Below are 15,393 nucleotides of genomic sequence, written 5' to 3'. Positions count from 1 at the left end.
CTTCCTTAATAGCTACAAATACTATCTCATCATCACTTTCACTTTGATCTCTCTCATCATATTTCACGTCTTCATTAGCATAGAAATAATTTCCATCTCTCCTAGGATTAAACTTTCCATTATATTTTTTCTCTCTTTTAAGACATTTAGATGCATAATGACCAAACTCATTACATGTCCAATACTTAAAAATATTCTTAACATTTCTCTCTTCTCACAAGAAGTGTTATACCTTCTTCAATCTTCTTGTCTTCATCAAATTTGGTTCTGCTACTACTAGCAAAATCCCCATGTGTGCTTGTACTTCTAGAAAAACTTGGCTGAAAATTCAAGGCACTAAAAGCTATCTCTACTCTTGTCAATTCTCCTAATTGTCTTAGATGCACTTCTACCACTTCCAATCTTCCAAGAAACATTTCTCTAGTAAACTCTTTAGTGTAGCGTATTAGGAGTTGAATCATTGGAGAAACTTTCCTGAATGGTGGTGTCAACATTTTCAAGATCTTCCACACAACCTCATCTTCTTCCTTGGTTGCATCATGTGACTTGATTCCTACAACAATCTATGATATCCTACTAATATAGTTTTTTTATAGATTCATCTTTCATCATTTTATCATCTTGAAATGCACATAACCAATTCTACAATCTTACTCTCTTTGTATGTGTATTACCTTCAAAAATAGATTCTAATGCTTTCCAAATTTCATGAGATGTTTGAAGTGATTTTACATAACTATATTCATTTTCTAGGAAGAGTTGATAGAAAAGCTTCTCTAGCTCTCATGTTGCACATGAATAGATCTCTCTCTACCTCACTATATTCTACAAGCCTTTCCTCTTTCACAATCATCTTATCACTCTTTGTTAAGATCTAATAACCTAGACCCATGCATAATAGAGGTGTCTTCATATTCTCCTTTAAATTTTCATAGTTGGCCCTATCAAATCTAGGACTATCCTTTTTGAAAGAATTCATCATCGATCTCGCAAAGATGTTAAGTTTATTCTTCAAGGACTTGAAGCTATGAAAACAATTGTTAGAATATATAGTCCACTAGTATAATTAAGAGGGGGGTGAATGATTTATATTAGTCCACTATATATTCTAACATATTTTTGGCTAATTGATGAAGTACATACCTAGAAAAATAATTTACATGCACTTAGATTGATAAAGGGTTAAAGGTACAATAGACTAATGGAAATATACTCTGTAGAGGAGCTAGATAAGATTGATAACTAGATAGAGAAGATATCCCTAGGAAATAAAGTAATGAAGGTATTACATGAGGGAATCCAATAGATAAAGAATAAAACTCAAGAATGATTTTTGGAAGTAGAAAGGTACTATAGCACTCGTAGCCTTAAGATTTTTGAGGATGAATCTAAGACCAAGATTTTTTTGGTAAAATTAGAAGTCCAATGATTCAAAAGTACATTTTAACATGCTTCATTTGATGATAATATGAGACAAACATTCAAAACTAAAGAGGCATTGTTGGAACTGGACACCAAGCTTGAGGATTTTGTAGAAACAAGGATAGAAGTAAGTAACTACCGACAAATAGTAAATAATAAGTATGATGCATTAGATTTACCAAAATCTAGTGAAGTGGTGGAGATAATAGAGAAGTGTAAGAACAAACATCTAGAAATCATTTTCATATAAAGGGGAAGAAAATGCAGATGCTAGAAATTCAATTTTGGCACTTAGAATATTTCTTGGATTTTTGGGTCTTGTCACCAAGGTGCGCATGTGTGTTGATAGTTTTGAAATAAGTAGCGTGCTGATAGTTATCTAGCAGTTGTTATTTTAGAGCATTCCATGCATCAAAAAAATGCATTTTGATGATATTTCAACTCCTAGAAATGTCTAAACAAGGTCAAGCTGCCATTTTTAGAGCTTCTAGAGAGTTCCAGATCATCCCCCATCTTCTATCTTCTTATATTATTATTATTTCATTTGTTTATGTTAAATGCACCTATTAATGGATATAAACAAGGGTGAAGACCTACTTAGCACCATCTAGAGAGCCAATTTGTATATAATTAGATTTTTAATTAGTTTTTATCATAAGTTTGCATTTAAAGAGCTCTGAGTCCTAACATAAAAGGAAGAGATGATTTTTGATGCAATAATATGTGCTATTGGTTCTCTCATTTCGAGTGTAGTTATTCTTACCGAAGTTTGTTATTTTTGTGAATGTATGTTCATGAATAATAATGGAGATAATGGTTTTATTGTGTTGTTATGATTGTGTGATCTTTTAGTTCTGATGTTTGTTTTGTGTTAACAAATTCCATTGTTGTGAAAAATTAGAGAAAGGATCATTTTTGTTCTTGCATATTATATTCTCTCATGTGAGTGCACTTTCCTTGGCCTCATGATTTGATGAAATGTGAAATATCTTTCAGTTATTATTGAAGTTCCCATTGATGATTGCATCAGTGGAGTTTAGGAAGCACCACTCCTAATTTCATTGGTTTCTTACTAGATTTTTTTGATAATTTAATTCCCAAACATGTTACATTAGCTAATGTTTGTTAGGAAATTTCCTTTATGTTATTTTCTTTGATCTCTTATTACTCTATCTTTGTATTTGATTTTCAAACACTTGGTTAAAATAAGAATTCATATACTTGCATTGGTAGACTACATTCATCATGAAATAGAAAATACAAAAATATCTCTTTTGTAGTTACATTTCAAACAACAACAGATTGTGCAAATTGGTTAGAACCAAAAAAAACCTCCTTGTGAACATACACATTTATCTTCAATTGAGTTACCTAGCAGGTTGAAAAATACCCAACTAGAATCTTGGAGTTGGTCCTTGTTCAACTTTTCAAGAGAGAGATTCAAAAAGGTCTTTGTCATTCAACATTATGCAAAATGACTGCTAAACACTTATACACCACAAAAAAATGGTGTTGCATAAAGAAATAAAATGACCATTTTTGAAATAGCTAGATGTATTTACATGCTAAGAATATGCATTATAAGTTTTCAGCTGAAGCAATGTTTTGTGCCACTTATCTTATTAATTGGATTCCTACCAAAGTTCTCAAGGATATTACGCTCAAAGAAGCTTGGTTTGGTAGGAAGCCCAATTTACATCAATTGAGGATTTTTGGATCTATTACTTATGTTCATACTTCTAAACAAAAGAGGTATAAATTAGATGCTAAGTCTTCTTCTTATACTTTTTTTGGTTATGATGAAAATACTATGGGTTATAGAGTTTATGAGTCTACTACTAACAAAGTGCAAGTTGCAAGGGATGTTTCTATTGTAGAAAATGGAGTTCATGATTTCTCCAATACACAAGATGTAGAATTTTGTGACACTAAAATAGTTCTAGTTGATGACCAACCTCCTTCGGTAAACTCCACTCCTTCTCTTAACCCTACTCCTCAAGCACCAATTTTATTCATCTACCTTCTTCTCATGCTAGTAATGATAATCACGTTGCTACTAATGATACATTTATAGATAATGACTCTTGTTCTAGTGATGATTATATTGCTACTAAGAGAAAAACCTAAATGGTCTCAAGGCTTACATAATAAAATTGATTATTATATTACTAGATTTGGTATACTTAAACCTAGGAGGATTAATTATTGCAATTATTCTTTGATGACTTCTATTGTGCATTCTAATGATCCTATATCTTTTGATTAAGCTAACTCTCAACCTCATTGGCAAAAGGCCATGCAAGAAGAAAATGATTCTTTAATTACTAATCAAACTTGTGATTTAGTTACTTTACCTCATGATAAGAACTTAGTTTCATGCAAATGGTTATATAAAACCAAGTTAAATGCCAATAACAAAATTAGTAAGTTTAAAGATAGCTTAGTTGTTAGAGGATTTTCTCAAATTGAAGGCTTCGATTATAATGAAATGTTTTGCCCCATTGATAAAATATCTACTATCAAACTTGCTCTTGCTTTAGCTTCTAAGATGAATTGGCATATTCCTCAAGTAGACATTAAAAGTTCCTTCTTAAATGGTGATTTACATGAAGAGATCTATATGGCTCAACCCCCTAGTTTTCTTTAAAAAGGTAGTGAAAATTTGTTTTGTAAATTGAAAAAATCTATTTATGGCCTTAGATAATCACCTAGGAAATGGTATTCTAAGATAGATTCTTTCTTTATTTCTCAAGGATTTTCTAGAAGTATGAATGATCCTAACTAATACATTAAACATACTCAAGATGATATTATCTTTTTTATTCTTTATGTGGATAATTTGATCTTACTTCAAGTTCAAATGCTTTAATTTTTAATATTAAGTTTCAACTTACAAAAATTTTCAAATGAATAATTTAGGTATTCTACATTACTTCTTAGGCATGTGAATTCGGCAAACTATTGAGGGTATTTTCCTTTATGAAAGAGAGTATGCTCATGATCTTTTGGAAAAATTTAAGATAAATGATTCTAACCATGTTTCCATTCCATGTAAATTAGGAACTAGGTTAATGGCTGATATGAATACTCTTTTTATTGATGAAAATTTGTATAGGAAGCTAGTAGGAAGTTTGAATTATTTAACTCTTATTAGATCCAATATTGCTTACAGTGTTGGTTTAGTTTCAAGATTTATATCTAAACCTCAACAAACACATTTCAAAGTTTCTAAAAGACTATTAAGGTATATCAAAGGAAAAATTAATATAGGGTTATTTTATGATACTAATTCTAATTTTACTTTAAAAGGCCATATTGATTCTAACTTAGGTGGAGATCCCCATGATGGACAATGTAGTTGTGAGTATTTTTTCTTTGTTGGTTTAGGTGCATTTTTTTGGAAAAGTAAAAAAGAACATTCTATTTCTCTTTGCTCAAATGAAGCTAAATACAAAGATTGTACTAAGGCATTTAAGGAGGATTTATGGCTTAAAAGGATTCTTGAAGGTTTGGGTATACCTCAACAAGTACATCAAAGCACCATTGCCTAGCATAAAATCCATTTTTTAAAGAAAAAATATATTTTCCTCCAACATCACTTCATTAGAGAACAAGAAAATCGCACTTCTTTATTGCAAGGGTGAAGATCAAGTGGCTGATATTTTCACTAAGCCACTCTCTAAAGAGAGATTCAATTCTATTGTAAAATTTTTGGTTTACAACCCCTTGATGTAAGCTCCCCAAATAAAGACTAAAAGGAGGGGAAGGGGGGGGGGGGGGTTGCTAGAAATATTAATCTTTCCTTGGATGTATTTAATTTGGGATATTCCAAGGATCTATTCATGTAGTTTGTCCTCTTGTACACATGGAGGAGATGTCATTTACTTGTCCTCTAGTCAACATGTGAGGACTGTTAGTTTGTGGTGACTAATTAGGGAAGTACTATACACACTCCATAATTCCTTAGCAGGGTTTGGGGCTGGGTCAGAGAATTTTTTTTGGGGGCTATTTTATCAAAATTTTATGGCTAACATGTTGCAACTAATATAACCCTAAAGTGGCAAAAATACTTGTATAAAATGGGCTTAGGGTTAGGGATTTTCATAAGTATGATGTGATAATTGCTACTTGTGGTAGTATTGAGCTATAAGGGATTATAGATTGTAATCAAGTTGTAATCATTGGATAGTAATAATATTATACTTGTTGTTTGGTGGACGTAGCCTAGGGATTGGGTGAACCACATTAAATCTTGGTGTCTTATGTTCTCTTTTGTGTGATTTATTATTTTTTGATATTGGTTATTTTTGCATGTAACTATTATTTTTGTCTATGCTTAATCCTTACAAGTTGTATTAGAGAAAGTTGGTTTTTTCAGTTATCCTCTATAGGAAAGTCTCATTGTTGAGTGGGATTGATGACATATGAGGGTAAGTTGAAGGTGGAGAAGTTTAATGGCCATAACTTTCAGTTATGGAAAATAAAAATGGAGGACTCTCTTTATCAAAAGGATTTATGGAAGCCGTTGGAAGGAAAGACCAAGAAACAAGGAACTATGATAGATGAGGACTAAGATATTTTAGATAGAAAGACACTTTGAAGCATTCAATTATGCCTGGCACCATCAATGACTTTTAATATTATAAAAGGGAAGATGATGAAAGAGTTGACGCAAACCTTAGCGAAATTGTATGAAAAGAACTTCACTTCAAATAAGGTATTTCTCATGAATGTAAATTTTGATGAAGAAATTAGGGCTCTTTATTTTGTGTTCTTTGCTAGAAAGTTTGAATGGATTGATAATAATTGTGAGTAATTCTATTTATGGATCTAATATCCTAAAATTTGATGATGTGATTCGTGTTATTATGAGTGAGAAAAATCATAGGAAATCCTTAGGTGGATCTACATTAGGAAGTGGTTTGAATGTAGAAAGAAGAGGTAGAATGAATGCGAGAGGAGCTAATTCTAGAATGTGTGGGAAATCAAGAGGAAAATCAAAAGGAAACAGGTCTCAATCCAACGGACTAAGAGATTGTTGGTACTATCGAAAGCCAATACATAAGAAGAAAGATTGTTGGATTGGAAAGAACAATAAAGGAGAGAAACTAGATGGGAACAAAAAGGCAAATGTGGTAAGAAAACATCCAAAGAGATTCTTTGCTTCTTTCTTTAAAAAAGTGTTGACGAGTCTTGGGTTTTAGATTCTGGAGCTTTATTTCATGCTACATCTCATAGAGGTTATTTTATTGATTATGTCCAAGGGGATTTTGGGCTTGTTTATTTAGGGGATAATGATCCCTATCAAATTTTTGGAAAGGTAAAATTAATATTAAGTTGCAAAATGGGAATCATTGGCTACTATATGAGGTAAAAAATATTCCAAGGCTGAGTAGGAATTTAATTTCAGCAGGGAAACTCAATGATGAGGGTTGTGTAGCTATATTGAATGACAAAAATTGGAAGGTTTCAAAAGGTTCCCTTTTAGTAGAAAAAGATGTAAAGGTAGGAATCTTATATCTTTGTACAGGTCATATTGTTCCTTCTACTTTAATTATTTTAGATAAAATTGAATGTTTAGGAACAATTGTTGTAATTAAGTAGGCAGAACAAATAATTAATGTAGATTCTGATACAACATTGTGGGACTATAAACTTGGGCACATGAGTGAGAAAGGTATGAAATCAATTGATTCAAAACTAGTTTTAATAGGTTTGAAATGTGTCAATATGGATTTCTATGAAAATTGTGTGTATGGAAAAGAAAAAGAGTGAGTTTTGTGAAGAGTGGAAAGGAAAATAAAAATGAGACATTAGAGCTTGTGCATACTGATGTATGGGGACCATCTTAGGTATCTTCCCTTGGTGGCTCTCATTATTATGTTACATTTATTGATGATGCAACTAGAAAAGTATGCATTTTTTTTCTTAGACATAAATTTGATGTATTCCAAACTTTTAAGAAATGGAAATGCTTGGTAAAAAATGAGACTAGTAAGAAATTAAAATATCTTAGATCTGATAATGGTGGTGAGTATTGTAGTCATTAATTTTAACATTATTGCTCTACTAATGATATTCTTAGAACAAAAACTATTCCAAGGACTCTACAGGAAATTGGAGTGGCTGAACACATGAATAGGACAATAATGGAGCATGCAAGGAGCATGAGGTTGCATACTGGGTTGCCCTTAGACATGTGATTGGAGACTATCAATACTATTGTATATTTGATTAATAGAGGTCCCTATACTCCTTTGGGCCATAGCATTATAGAGGAAGCATCGAATGGTATGAAGGTGAGTTATTCTTTTCTAAAAACCTTTGGTTGCGAAGTATTTGCACATATAGATTCTATAAATAGAACCAAGCTAGAAGCTAAGTCAAAGAAATGTATATTTGTTGGATATGGTATTGTTGAATTTGGTTATAGGCTTTGGGATTTTAAAAATCATAAAATTGTAAGAAGTAGTGATGTCATATTTAATGAGAAAGTGTAATACAAAGATCTATTGCAGCAATATGAGAAGAAAGAAGATGATTATGTAGTGTTGGATGATAGTCCAAAAGATGGTGTTCTAGCAGTTCCTCATGATATGAAAAAACTATAACAAAAAATACCACACACCCTAGTAGTGAATGTTAGATGGTAAACAAGGATAAGTAGACCTCTAGAAAGATTTTCTCCCTCTCTGTACTCTATTTTATTAACACATGTTGGAAAACTTGAATGTTATGATGAAGTTATGTAGGTGGATACTAAATTCAGTGGGGAGTCTGCAATGAAATAAGAAATGGACTCCTTGCTAAAAATAAGACTTGGGACTTACATAAGTTACCTGTAGGTAAAAGAACTTTATAGAATAAATGGGCTTATTTATAATTTAAAAGAAGAGGTTGGAGGTAAGAAAAAAATTCAAGCTAGGTTAGTTGTTTAAAAGGATTTGCATAGAAAAAGGGCATTGATTTTGATGAGATATTTTATCCTATTATTAAAATGACTTCTATTCACAATTTTTTAAGTATTATGGTTATTGAAGATTTGCATTTAGATAAGTTTAATATTAAAAAAACCTTTCTTCATGGTTATTAAGGCACAAACACAACAATTTGAGGTCAAAGGTAAGGAGAACTTCATTTGCAGATTACAAAAAGGTGTATATGGTTTGAAGTAAGCACATCGGCAATGATTTCTAAAATTTGACAGTTTTAAGCATGAGCATGGATACAATAGGTGTCATTCAGATCATTGAGATTATTTTAAGAGGTTAGATGCTGAAAGCTACATTATTTTATGTTTATATGTTGATGGTACGCTTGTAGCTGGGTCTAACATGGATCACATTAAGGGGCTAAAATACTAGTTAACACATTCATTTGCTATGAAGGATTTGAGGCCAAAAAAAAAAATCCTTGGTATGAAAATTTGTAGAGATAGGAAGAACCAAAAGTAGACATTATCTTAGGAAAATTATATTGTGAAGGTGTTGCAATGTTTCTCTATGGAGTATGCTAAAGCTGTTAGCAAACCTTTACTAGGTCATTTGAAGTTGACTAAGGAGATGTGTCCAAAGACACAAGAAGAGGCAGATAAGACATCCAGTAAGTGTTTACATTTTGGGGTCTCTACTACTATTTTAAAGGGATATGTTGACTCAAGTTTGGAAAGGAATATTGATACTAGGTTAAGTACTACATGTTATGTATTTAATATTGGTGGGGCAACAATGAGATGGGTTTCTAGGTTACAAAAGGTGAATGCTTTATCCACTATAGAGATAGAGTATGTTGCTACTATAGAGGAAACCAAGGAGATGATATGGCTTCAGTTCTTCTTTGAAGAATAAGGAAAACCACATAAGGATAAATTTTTTTTACACATAGTCAAAATGCCATTCATCTTGCAAAGAATTCTTCTCTGCATTCAAAGAAAAAAAACATATAGTTGCAGTACCATTTCATTCGGTTAGTTTTGGATGATGGACACTTAAAGTTGGACAAGATTCATGTAGATGAAAATCTAGCAGATATATTTACAAAGGTAGTGACAAAGGAGAATTTGAACTCCTCTTTATATTTGTTTGGTCTTCTATATTGAATATAATAAAAGAACAACAAAGTCCAAGGTGGTTTGATCTAGTGGGAGCCTCATGGAGTAGCAACATAGTTATAGGATTAGTCTCCAAGTGAGAGATTGTTGCTTACTTTGAATCCTAATTATTCTCATAGTGGGAGATTTTTAGTTTGTGGTGATTGATTAGGAAAGTATTATACATACTCCATAATTTCTTAGTGGGGATTAGGGTTAGGTCAAGCCTTGAGTAGCAGTTTGGGGGTGTAGCCCCCAAGAAATTTTTTGGGGGCTATTTTATCTACATTTTATGGTTAACATTTTGTAACTAATTTTAATCCTAAAGTGACAAAAATACTTGTATAAAATGGGCTTAGGTTAGGGATTTTTATAGGTTGTGATGCAACAACTACTTCTTGCAATGATATTGAGTTGTAAAGGATTATAGGTTGTAATCACTTGATAATAATAATATTGGACTTATTTTTTGTTGGACATAGCCTAGAGATTGGGTGAACCATGTTAAATCTAGGTGTCTTATGTTCTCTTTTGTGAAATTTATTATTTTCTAATATTGGTTATTTTTGCATGTAATTGTTATTTATGTTCTTGCTTAATCCTAACAAGGACAACTCATTTTATTATTCCTTTTATAAAGGAAATCAGTTCATCCTCCTTAATATGATCTTGACACTTTGCACACACATACTATGAATATGGCATTCATAGAAATGGGAGTTACGCATGCAACCACATGCAAGTCCTTTCTCATCTCCATAAAAGAGATGCTTCTTTGTCATTCTTCTTTACACACCACATTGATGTTATTGTAATGAGCTATTTTCTCCACCATCTCTCTCTCTCTCTCTCTCTCTCTCTCTCTCTCTCTATAGGAATTTTCCTTCCTTCATAGTAATCACAAGGGTTTTTTTTTCTTTCCCCTTTCAAATCCTTTGTCTCCTTGTTTCCCTACTAGGGTTTATGCTCTTGGAAGTTATTTATTTAATGTTAACATTTCTTCTCACTCACCTCACTTGGATTGATTTCATTTTCCTTTCTCTCAATTACTTTTCTTACAATTCCATATAATAAAATGGAGGAATATGTTGATGATAAAAGTAGGTTTAGAAAAGAGGCAAATTGAGTGACCGCCATTCCAAGGTCTTCCTCCAATTTATAAGAGAATAAGTTTATCTTGGTTTTAAAGGGATCTTGGTTTTGAAGGTTGATTCCCATGATATTTTTAGATTCTTGGAATTAGTTATAAGGAGAATAAGTTAAATTTAATAAATCTCTACTACATATTTCCAATGCACTCCATGTTCAAAATCTTATGAAATCATAGTTTATCAAATTGAAATCTACTAACCATTCAAATTATAGAGGCCAAAATTCAAAAAGATGATAGATGTGAATATAATATTATCTATCATGCATAGTTTTGCAGCTAGATTTTATATTTTTTCATGATTATCTTGCCCCTTTTCTTATTTTCTCAATGTTTTCTTTTGGTGTTCTAATTGATTGAAAAATTCATGGTGGTACATCAAAAATATGTTTGAGTGTAAAAGTTAAAAGTTTCCATATTATCATGACTTTTGATCAATCAAGAAGGGCTTTGAAAACTCATTCTCTCATTCATATTTGCTAAAGTTGACAAGGAAGATTTTAAATCTTTATCAATAAATTTAAAGCTTTTTTCCTTTGGTTATGATCACTCATTACTCTTTTTATTTATTATTTCATACTGTAATAGAAGATTTGTTAATTTGAATGTATCACATGAAGTGTTGAAACCTATAATAGTAAATAATGAGGAAAATAATGATGAACAAATGAAATATTTCATAGATGGATATAAACAACACTGCACTCTATAGAATGTATCACATTAATTAATGTTGCCAGATCCTAGATATATAGTCTTAGAAAAAAGGGGCAACAAATGGGGACTAAGAAAAAAGGTAGCTATCATTAGAGGTTTTCCTAGATTTTTATCTATTCCTCCAAACTACAATATTTAGACCCATTTTCTAATAGTAGATTGTCATAATTATGACATCAACCTATCACCATAGCAACAAAATCTCTTGTCAGCTCCCATCAGACTTTTTCTATTGCAAATTATGTCAGTGAAGACATTCATCATAATGGTAATGGGAGAAACAATCATAACTTGGAGGGATAGAGGGACAAGAGTTGATGTTGTGGATGTCATAATTGCGATGGTAGTGCCAAACAACCACATATATCTATTAGACTATTTTGACAAACACCTATCATAATTGTGATGGGTAACCATTTGAAGATCTATTGGGCATCTATTGTACTTGTGATGCTTGTGCAACAATAATGCTATACAACCAATTAATATTTGTCAGAATGTTCTGACAAATAATCCATCGATTGATGTCAGAAATAACCATCTCTTATACTAGTCAATCATCAAAATTGTGACGACTTGCTAAATTATTTCAAAAATTGTTTCTTAGCCTAAAAGGTGGTCCTCATATTTCTAATGAAGTTGGATGGTTCCATGTGGAAGTTGCTCCTCATATTCTTATTTTCTGCAGGAAGATGAAAGAGAGTAACCTTTGGCACACTTATGGGAATTCTAAGATAAGTATCATAATCTAACTGATACATCTAATTACCAATGATTGGCTAAATATTGGGCTAAAAGGTAGCTAATTATGTGTTTGGGCTGGTATAAAAAATGTTATAAACTTGTGAACAAATGACTTTTTCGAACAAGTACAAGACTATTTTAGGATCATAATTATCTTAAGAGTGATTCATTTTTATGTTTCTATGCTCATCTACTTGTGCTGTAGTTTTTGTATCATAACCACATGACATTATGTTGATCTATGATAGGCTACATCTTTTCAGTCTATTTAACTTTATTCTATTTTGCTTCTACTACAAGATAACAATTGTGTTGTTTGTTTAATTTTTGAAGCATTTTCTTCCTCAGTCTTGTGTTCTAGTAATTCTTTATATAGTTTAGTTCATCCCAATAATTGGGCTATAATTATAGTTCATCTACATGAAATCTAAGTTGGAGAGCTTACATAGTTGCAAGTACACCACATATACACAACTTTACAAGCATGAGTTGTAAAATTTGCAACTGATGCTGCATAGCATAGGATAGATCTAGTACAAGAAAAAGAAAAAGAAAAAGATATAATATAGAGAAAGAAAAAGTGAAAAAATTAAAAATAATTAATCATTTATACTATACATATAGTACATGATTTATATAATGAGAAATAACCATAGATCTTCCTACTATTTAGTTAAAACATCATGATATGTTCCCACTATTTACTTTTTAGCTATTCATGTACAATATTAATGTCCATGGAAAGAAAACATAGAAATCTAAAAAGTACATTTTTCCTACTTTGATGAAGAACTAGAGAAATTAATGAATAGGGGAAATTAATGCAGAGCAAGGGAATCTTGTAAAATCTCTTAGCTGTCACATTGATTTCACCTAAGAAGGTGTTTATTAGTTGAGAAATCACCATGGGCCTATGAGATTTATGGAGAACTAAGATTATTTATAATGTTATTTATTCTCTTATACGCACCATTTTTATTTCCCTTCTCATATTTTACTCATTTATTTTCTATACTGGCAAAAATAAGTTCATGATTGGCCCTTTCAGAGCCTCAAGATCTATTCTTTCTAGAGCACAAATACCCTCAACACCCATTGCAATCAAAGCACACAAGGTTTCATTAGAGTGTGATTTATATTTAGGATGATGGATTCATGATGATTCATGCCCATTTTATTCTAATGGAGAAAGCACCTACATGAGCTAAGAATTCAATTGTAGGGGTAATGATCATAATGATTTGGATTACACTAAATGGAGATGGTAGTTGACAAATTGTGATCTACCGAGGTATTTTTATCATTTTAGATTCCTACATGTGTTGCTTTCAACTTCATTGTTTGTGATCATTATAAGTGGCATTGAGATGCCATGTTTATAAACATTACTAATGGATATAATTGCTTATTTTTAGAAGTTGTGGTTGATTGTGCTCAGGGTTGAATACCACTGAAATTCTTGAGAGATTGAGGGGAAAAAGGTTGATATTTGTTTCATCAATAGAAATTAATGGGAATAATTTCTCTACATCATCTCAACTATAGTGGCTCCAAATAAAAAGACTCTTCATGGCTCATCATCTCTTTCTACTTCCTTTGTAGCTTAGGCAAGCTCTAATTTTATTTTTCATGTTTTGAGTTTCACCAATATTTTCTAAACTAGGTTGTTTCATATCCTTGTTTTATCCATTTCTAACACACCTCAGATAAATTGTATTTTTATTGATTTAGAGAAATCAATCAACCACTTTATATGGAATTGATTTCCCCATCAAAATGGGAACTTGTGATCATTCTAAAACATAATAAATAGTTATAAATATGGAATTTGACCAGGGTTTCAAACTTTAAAATCATTGTGACAAATATATTGGGTTCTATATTCCATATTTAGAAAAGTATTTTGATATGAAGCTATCAATTTTTAATGATGAAGTATGAGGTTCCTTTTCCATCTTCTCCTTAAAATTAGATTTAATAGAGTTGGACATTATAGTATTATACAAAATACTATTCTATATGAGACATAATATTATCATTAACAAGAACAATTACAAAAGATTGTACTAAATAATGTTGTGACATAAAAGTCATAACTATAAGAAAAGTTCAACATGAGACATAATGTTATACCAGGTTGTTTCAAATAGGTAGGAAACTACATGTAGGAAACATGATATCTACACTTATTGACAATAAAATCGATACCTAGACATATACACTGATTGCTATAAATGTGCAGATGCAAGAGTTGGTTGGAAGAAATATCCTACACATTAAACAATATACATATTTGAAAATCCATTAGAAAAGAGTCTCACATATCCTATCTTTATAAATATTGAACCATTAAGTTAATTCTTCTTCGTAACCCATAACTCTACCACACACTTGGAAAAAATTTAGTATTACAAAAATAGGTCTAATCAAACACGAGTCATGCCCTAAAAAAAATCTTAAGAACATTGTCCAATGTTACCCCATGAGATGCGAAACAATATCAATATCCTCCCCATGATTTAGCACAACATAGAGAAAAACAACATCCTACAAATATTTTAGTCCCCCACACTAGATCGTACCTAAAGAACACACTTAGCAATGCTACAACATAACAATGATGGGGTCTATTCAAGCAAGACCACTATTTGACAACATTGCACCAAGATAGAGGATGAAGGTATCATTGAAGTGAAGAGTATTAAATGAGACCAAAAGAGGAATATAAAAAATCTATGCCATAATCAAGAATCATGTTACCTTCCATGGGGCATATGTGGTTTAATGTTATATTTGGGATAATATACATCTAAAGAGTTATAAATCATTTCAAAAAATAATAGATTGATTGAAATGCATGCACATTAAAGTCATACATAGATGCATATAGGTTCATGATTTCTTTTTATCAACTATAATATTCAATCATGAAATAACAACTATTCATAGATTCAGAAAGAGTGCGGGTCTTTAGAGACATAATGGGAAAGAAAAATCTAAGAAAATACTCAAAATATTGGAGATTGGATGAAGGAATGAAAAAAACCTGCTATATAAAATTTTGAAAAAAGAAGAAGAAAAATAACAAATATCATTGGCATTACAAAAGAAATATGATCCATTTTTTGACGATGAAAGTAGTAAATAAGAAACAAATAAAAATGGAATGATGTTTTTGTATTTAGTAACCTGATAAAAAAGTCTCTACCATATATATAGGAGAGTTGGAACCAAATATGTGAAAGATAGCATCCAAACTAGAAACAATATT

At 31.3% G+C, this 15,393-nt stretch overlaps 1 non-coding gene across 1 annotated transcript; it reads right to left on the bottom strand.

The window, feature by feature from the left end:
• Positions 1-13,588: 13,588 nt before the first annotated feature.
• LOC149580138 (small nucleolar RNA SNORD36) lies at positions 13,589-13,661 on the bottom strand. The gene has a single exon (XR_016358324.1). It is a non-coding gene; the product is annotated as a small nucleolar RNA SNORD36 (small nucleolar RNA).
• Between the last annotated feature and the right edge of the window lie 1,732 nt (positions 13,662-15,393).

The sequence above is a fragment of the Cupressus sempervirens genome, chromosome 1, assembly GCF_028749045.1.
Source record: "Cupressus sempervirens isolate cs-2001-9-10 chromosome 1, ASM2874904v1, whole genome shotgun sequence".
Classification (NCBI taxonomy): domain Eukaryota; kingdom Viridiplantae; phylum Streptophyta; class Pinopsida; order Cupressales; family Cupressaceae; genus Cupressus; species Cupressus sempervirens.
This window is presented reverse-complemented; position numbering and strand designations above follow the sequence as displayed.